The following is a 997-nucleotide window of genomic DNA, read 5'->3' on the forward strand; positions in this document are numbered from 1 at the left end:
ATAAGCAAACAGCATCTGCTCTAATTGGGAATGAATAAATAACTTTATGTGATCCATATAAGGAAAAACTTTCATTTAAAAACTGTTTCCAGTTCTTTGTATAAGAAAGAAAGAATTTTAGAAGAAAATAACCCAATTATATACCACGCTGTTATTCTACTTTTTAATGTAAGGTAAGATACAGAATAGAACCCAGATCATAAGAAATAGTAGAATAAATATTCTAAACTACAGGTACTTTACTTGCAAAATAAGAAAAGTTTGAGTTTGGAGATGCCCCCGAAAGGGAAAAGCTGCTCCGGGAAAGCGGGGAAAGGGGGAGGAGCTTCTGGGAGTGACAGTGCTGACAAGAAGGCTCAGGGTCCCAAAGGTGGTGGCAATGCAGTAAAGGTCAGGCACATTCTGTGCGAAAAACATGGAAGAATCATGGAAGCCATGGAAAAGTTAAAGTCTGGAATGCGATTCAATGAAGTGGCCACACAGTATAGTGAAGATAAAGCCAGGTAAGGGGGTGACTTGGGTTGGATGACCAGAGGCTCTATGGTAGGACCATTTCAAGAAGCAGCATTTGCCTTGCCTGTGAGTGGTCTAGATAAACCTGTCTTTACAGACCCTCCAGTTAAGACTAAATTTGGTTATCATATTATTATGGTAGAAGGGAGAAAATAAAAGTGTATGAAAAGTTGAAAAAAAAAGAAGTTTTTTATACAAAACTGTTTTCTCTGATTTTTTATTTATTTTTTTTACATTTGGTGTCATGCTGAAGGCGTTTAGGAGTTACTCCCAGTTCTAAGTTCATAAATTGTTTCTTTACAGTGTTTGAGAGATTAGAAGCACTGTCAGGGATCTAAGGTAAGTTTTCTGCATAAAAGGCATGATTTTAGGCCATTGAGTTTTCCTCTGGCCACTCTGGTTTTCATTTTTAATAGAGAAATAGAATGCACTGTATCTGAGAATAATTAATCAAGGAAATGTGTGTAGTATATGTGTATGTAGG

General features: G+C 36.7%; 1 pseudogene; it reads left to right on the forward strand.

Moving 5' to 3' along the window:
- Window positions 1-273: 273 nt before the first annotated feature.
- Window positions 274-692, forward strand: LOC126000957 (peptidyl-prolyl cis-trans isomerase NIMA-interacting 4-like; annotated as a pseudogene).
- Window positions 693-997: the final 305 nt, after the last annotated feature.

This window comes from Suncus etruscus, chromosome 2 (genome assembly GCF_024139225.1).
Source record: "Suncus etruscus isolate mSunEtr1 chromosome 2, mSunEtr1.pri.cur, whole genome shotgun sequence".
NCBI lineage: Eukaryota > Metazoa > Chordata > Mammalia > Eulipotyphla > Soricidae > Suncus > Suncus etruscus.